This window comes from Neodiprion pinetum, chromosome 4, assembly GCF_021155775.2.
Source record: "Neodiprion pinetum isolate iyNeoPine1 chromosome 4, iyNeoPine1.2, whole genome shotgun sequence".
NCBI classification, from domain to species: domain Eukaryota; kingdom Metazoa; phylum Arthropoda; class Insecta; order Hymenoptera; family Diprionidae; genus Neodiprion; species Neodiprion pinetum.
In genome coordinates, this window is record NC_060235.2 from 12,593,962 (window position 1) to 12,599,426 (window position 5,465).

Here is a 5,465-nt window from a genome sequence, read left to right on the forward strand (position 1 = left end):
AAAAATTGATTATTCTTCAATTGGGGAAAAATAATTTATTCAAATTAATAATTTTCTTATTTTATTAAATTATTTAACTTAATTACCTCCATTTATATTTAATTATATTAATGGATAATATATATATATATATAAATAGATGTATTTATATTTGATTATATTAATGTATGATATATCAATGTATAATATACATATATGTGTATTATAATTTTTAATTCACTTTCAAAAAAAAGAGAAATTTAAAAAAAAAAATTTTTCTTACATTAATTGAATTCATCAGAAATGAATATAATTATGAGAAAAATCCTATATATTTTCCAATTACTTGCTCACATATTAATAAAAATAAAAATATTATTTATTAAGAAAATGCCATTTAGTTTACTTTATGAATTGTAATTTGGAACATTTGTACAATGGATTAAAACTTATTATAAGGTTTGAAGAAAACATACAGATAGATGAATAATTATTTATTTAATTTCATATTTTCAATTTTCAAACATTAATTATTCTTCAATTTAAGGAAAATAATTTATTCAAATTAATTATGTTCTTACTTTATTGAATCATTCAACTTAATTACCTCCATTTATATTCAATCATATTAATGTATAATATGTATATATAAATAAATGTATTTATATTTATTAAATTATTGTATAATATATTGATGTATAATATATACAATATATATTAGGGTGGTCCTTATTTGGGGTGTTGACGAATTCCGATAAGTGCGCCCCCTAGACACGTTTGAAATAAATTAAAAAAAATGTGTGCGAAAACGGAGCGCTGTAGTCCAATTAGAAGACGTGCCTGTAAGCTCGTTTTGTTTTTCATTTGAATAACATGGGATTTTCAGACTACTTCAGTCATTATGTTTTTGAGTTGTCCCCATGAACGCAAAAAATTCTTTTTTCACATAAATCTGTTGTTCATGGATCTCGAAATATCGTAAAATCTTTCCCGATCCAGAAAAACAGACGGCGATCAAAACATTTTAATTTTAATTATCACTTTTTAAAAAAGTATAAAGTATAAACGATGTGTTTTTAAATACACTAATTGAAATACATATTTTTTCCCACATGTACAATTATTTTTTTTTACAAACTTATGACGTTAATAAGACTGCCTTTTAATTGGTGAAATACTGTCAAGCACCAAGCGGCTAAAAAGAGGTATTCTCACGTTGATCAATTTGACGTCGTGTATAATATCAGGGGGATGGGGGGCGTAAAGGTTGTGATAACGACTTGTGGAAAAATATACGCGTAGTTGTACCCATAAACAACAGATTTATGTGAAAAAAGAATTTTTTGCGTTCATGGGGACAACTCAAAAACATAATGACTGAAGTAGTCTGAAAATCCCATGTTATTCAAATGAAAAACAAAACGAGCTCACAGGCACGTCTTCTAATTGGACTACAGCGCTCCGTTTTCGCACACATTTTTTTTAATTTATTTCAAACGTGTCTAGGGGGCGCACTTATCGGAATTCGTCAACACCCCAAATAAGGACCACCCTAATATATATGTATATATATATATATATATATATATATATATATATATATATATATATATATATATATATATATATTATTTCATGGAATCTAAAATTTAAACTAGGATAAGATACCCTATTATTTCAGATGTTAATATTATATTTCAATAATTAATAGTTATGTTCTTTAAAATTAAAAAAATTGGCTGTATTTGAAACTAATTAGGGAAATTTGTTTATCAAACGATAATCCGCGATAAATCTTACTTTAATCAATTGAGTTTATTTATTTTCGTTTACAGAATATTTTTTTAAAATTATTAATTTTCATTAAATTTTATAGAAATTTTATTTCAGATCAAGATGTAGCTTATATTGAGGTTTAAATGAATTACAATAAAAATTTTATTTTTGGATATTGAATTTAAATATTTATTTGAAATTGGACCTAATAGTAAAATTTAAAATTATATTTATTTGAATTAAGGATTAAATATGTACAAATCGCCCGTCACTCTCATTATAAAATGGGATAAGTCGTAACAAAGTAAATACACTGGAAAGTGTATTTGGAATTCAAATTATTTAGAAGGATTTTTTTATTTACAATAAATTATATAGTTGTTCAATTCAACTTAATTTGGAATTAATGAATTATATTTTTTACATTTAAAATTTTTTTATTAATAAAAATATTTTTATTAAATTTATAATTTTAGTATTGTTAAAAGAAAAAATAATTCAAATTATCGTTCAATTGTATATTGATAGAAATTTGAAATGTTTTGAAAAACAAAATTTTTAAAAAAGTATATTTTATTTATTGTACCTTGTGTATCAGGGTTAATTAAAAAAATAATATAAATTAATATTTCTCTCGAATTGAGAAGATCTATTTAATTTCAAATTATTTTCAATGTTTAATAATTATTTTTAATTGTTCAACAGAAATGAAACGTTTTTCGTTTTTTAAGTTATCTAGTTTTTTGATAAATAAATTTAATTTGAATATCATTATTCATTATTTTAATTAATGAAAATAATTATTTTTGACATAAAAGTTTTAAGGGATTTGCTTTAATTCTAAATTTTATAATAGATTTTAAATTATATAATTATATTTTAGGCTTAGAATTAGTTTTAATTTGAGAATTGTAATAATTTTATAAAATTATATGTATATATATATATACATATATATACATATTATTTATGAATTTTAGTTTTAATTTAATTTTTTATCAAAATAATTTAATTATTAATTATTTAATTGAAATAATGATTAAATTGGTAAATATTATATGATTTATAAATATAAATTTATATGAGAGTTAATTATAAGAAATTCGGCAAAAATTTAATTCGCCTGTTTAACAAAAACATGTCTTTTTGATAAAATATAAAAGGTCTAATTTGCTCAGTGAAAATTTTAAATAGCCGCAGTATTCTAACTGTGCAAAGGTAGCATAATAATTTGTTCTTTAATTTAGGACTGGAATGAATGATTTTACGAGATTGAGGCTGTCTTATAATTATCAGTTATTGAATTTAATTTTTGAGTTAAAAAGCTTAAATTTTATTAGAGGACGAGAAGACCCTGTAGAGTTTTATAATTATATTTATTTTATTAATTAATTTATTTTCATGAAATGAATATAATTATTTTGTTGGGGTGATAGTCAAATTTGATAAACTTTTTATTTTGTGTTACATTAATTAATGAATTTTTGATCCTCTATTTCAGATTATTAGATTAAATTACCTTGGGGATAACAGCGTTATTTTTTTTAAAGTTCTTATTGACATAAAAAATTGCGACCTCGATGTCGGATTAAAATTTATTTTGGGGGTAGAAGCTTAAAAATTTAGGTCTGTTCGACCTTTAAAATTTTACATGATCTGAGTTCAAACCGGTTTAAGCCAGGTTGGTTTCTATCCTTGATTTTATTAAAAATTTTTAGTACGAGAGGACCATAATTTCAAATTATTATATTTTTATTTAAAATGAATTTTATTAAATTTGTTAACTATTTTGGCAGATTAATGTAATAAATTTAGAATTTATTTATGTATATTTTATTATACAATTAGTAATTTATATCGATGAATTGATTATAGTTTTTTTAAGAAGATTAATTTTACTTATTATGGTATTAGTTAGAGTGGCTTTTTTAACTCTTTTAGAGCGTAAAGTTTTAGGTTTAATTCAGATTCGTAAAGGGCTTAATAAAGTTAGAATTGTAGGTATTTTACAGCCATTTTCTGATGCTATTAAGTTATTTTCTAAAGAGTTTTCTGTTCCTTTAATATCAAATTTTTTTCCTTATTTTTTATCTCCTTTAATTATATTAATATTATTATTGATTTGTTGAATAACAATACCTTATGTTACTAATTTTCATTCATTTGATTTAAGTTTGGTGTTTTTTTTATGTTGTTTAGATATTGGAATTTATCCTGTTATGATTTCTGCATGACCTTTAAATTCCAAGTATTCTTTTTTAGGCATATTACGTACTGTAGCTCAGACAATTTCTTATGAAGTTAGTTTAGTTATAGTAATTTTATCAATTTTATTTTTAATTGAAGGTTATTCAATAAATTCATTTAGTTTATATCAGGAATTTATTCGATTTATTTTTTTAACTTTTCCTTTAAATTTTGTTTGATTCATTATTTGTTTAGCTGAAACAAATCGAACACCTTTTGATTTTTCTGAGGGGGAATCAGAGTTGGTTTCTGGGTTTAATATTGAGTATAGAGGTGTAGGATTCTCATTAATTTTTTTACCTGAATATTCAAGAATTTTATTTATAAGCATATTATTTGTTTTAATGTTTTTAGTAGGCGATTTATGTAGTTTTATTTTTTATTTAATAATGATTTTTATTAGATTTTTATTTATTTCAATTCGAGAAACTTTGCCTCGTTCACGTTATGATAAATTAATGATAATGGCTTGAAAAAAAATTTTACCTGTTTCATTAAATTATTTAATTTTATTTATGGGTTCAAAATTTATATTTTATTGTTTTTTATCAAAAATTGTATTAAAAATTTAATTATTCAAGTTCAAATCAACAAAAGATTTAAAACTTTCATATTATGTTTTCAAGACATAAACTTATTCAAGTTCATTGATTTGTAGAGTTAATTTAATTTAATAAATAGTCTCATATTTTTGTTAATATAGGATATATTAAAAAATAAAAGAAGTATACTAATGTTAAAATTTGTCCCAAAATAATAAATGGATTTTCTACAGGTCTTATTCCAATTCGTGTTAGTATTGATACAATTCTAATAAATATTCAAAATAGAAATTGTCTGAATGGATAAAAATTTAATCCTGTAAAATTTATTATTTTATAAAAAGGTTTAATTAATAAGACTAAAATAGATATTAAAAGAAGAATTACTCCTCCTAATTTATTAAGGATAGATCGTAGGATTGCATATGCAAATAAAAAATTTCATTCAGGTTTAATATGAGGTGGGGTGATTATAGGATTAGCAGGGGCAAAATTGTCTGGGTCTCCTAATATATTGGGATTTATTAAAATAATATAAATTAAAATAAAGTACATTAAAATAAATCCTACAATGTCTTTTAATAAAAAGTATGGTTGAAATGGTATTTTGTCAATATCACTATTAGTTCCTAAAGGATTTCTTGATCCTGTATAATGGAGAAATATTAAATGAATAATTGTTATTATAATAATAATAAAAGGAATAATAAAATGAAGAGTAAAAAATCGTGTTAGTGTAGCATTATTAATAGAAAATCCTCCTCATAATCATTGTACTCAGAATTCTCCTAAATACGGGATAGCTGAAAGGAGGTTTGTGATTACAGTGGCTCCTCAAAAAGGTATTTGCCCTCAAGGTAAGACGTATCCTAAAAATGCAGCTGCTATAGTTAATAATAACATTATTGTTCCTGTCATTCA

General features: G+C 22.4%; 1 pseudogene; it reads left to right on the forward strand.

Annotated features, from left to right (window-relative positions):
* The first annotated feature begins 643 nt into the window (after nt 1-643).
* Nucleotides 644-4,574, forward strand: LOC138190838 (NADH-ubiquinone oxidoreductase chain 1-like; annotated as a pseudogene).
* Nucleotides 4,575-5,465: the final 891 nt, after the last annotated feature.